Source organism: Mastomys coucha, unplaced genomic scaffold, assembly GCF_008632895.1.
Source record: "Mastomys coucha isolate ucsf_1 unplaced genomic scaffold, UCSF_Mcou_1 pScaffold7, whole genome shotgun sequence".
NCBI lineage: Eukaryota > Metazoa > Chordata > Mammalia > Rodentia > Muridae > Mastomys > Mastomys coucha.
Genome location: NW_022196913.1, coordinates 60,838,821 through 60,840,090, shown reverse-complemented (window position 1 = coordinate 60,840,090; position 1,270 = coordinate 60,838,821). Strand labels below are relative to the sequence as shown.

General features: G+C 53.1%; 1 long non-coding RNA gene across 1 annotated transcript in view; it reads right to left on the bottom strand.

Moving 5' to 3' along the window:
* Positions 1–1,270, bottom strand: part of LOC116082159 — a 14,576-nt gene that overhangs the window by 11,569 nt on the left and 1,737 nt on the right. The window lies entirely within an intron of this gene.

Here is a 1,270-nt window from a genome sequence, read left to right as displayed (position 1 = left end):
GCTGTCCTGGAACTCAGAAATCCGCCTGCCTCTGCCTCCCAAGTGCTGGGATTAAAGGCGTGCGCCATCACCACCACCCGGCTCCATCTATGTGTTAATCTCGATCGGGCTTAATCAATCAGGCAGCTCAGAGCCAATAGCCCAACACTGAGGCCTCTCTGGAAGTAGAGAGGAGAATGAGGGTGAGGCTGAGTTAGGTGAGCACGCCCCTCCATAGTCCCTAGCCACAGACCTACGCGATCTATCTTGATCACCTGGATCTTCCCAGGAGAAAGACGTGACCGAACCCTTCAGGCATCCTTGCAGTGGGGGATGTCATGTCTCTGTCATGTCTACCTGAACTCTCTGTCACTGCACAAGAGCAGAAATGCATGGAAGGGCTCTGGCTGATCAGAGCAAGAATCATGTGTCCCTAGTCAGCCCAAGCTTGTTGCTGTAAATAAGAGGAAACTGCAGCTTTGAGAGGCGATGGGTGGCTTCAAACCAGAGCTGGCATTAAAAGGAGAAGCTGGGGTACGGGCCCTCTGTGCCAGGAGGACAGTATGTCCTTGGTAAATGGCTGGCCACCACGGCTTGCGGGTGCTCCGCTGAGCTAGCTTTCAGGATGGAGCTTATGAGATACTTGTCTTGGGGCTGACAGGTGACCTCAGAGGTGAAGGCTTAACCCCTCTTAACCTTTGACCTCTCACCATTGCTCCTCTCCTGGCTTCTTCTCTAGGCAAAGTAAGTGTACAAATCCCATCTCGTTCTGCCCAGAAGCCACCTGGGCCAAGAGGCCCAGGAGAATCCCCTCACACTGATGGGTGACTCTTGCTCAAGAGAAAGGAGGTGCAGAAAAGAACCACTGTCACCTCAAATAGGACAATAGCTGCAGGAGGGAAAACCAGGGCCAGGCTCGGGCACCCACAGAGGGGACTTCTGCACAGTCAACGGACCCAAGCTATTGATTGCTAATGTGCAAACCATTTCCCAAACCAAGAGAAATCACCCACAGCTTCACAGGCCACTATCCTGCACCGCAGGGAAAGGGCACCCTCCTGCCCAAAGCCAGCCAGAGCCGGGACTTCCCTACTTGAAAGAACAACAGCCCTCAAGTGCAGACTGGAGCCGATTATTTCAATGGCCTCCTTGTTATGCTAATGAAAGAGTCCTCTCTGCTCCTCTCTTAAAAGTCCTCGCCATGCCTAGGCATGCGAGTGTGTAAGGTCCTTGTGTCTGTGTGTGCAAGCCTGTAAGGGTCAACAGGGATCTTAGAAACAGAAGGCTTGGT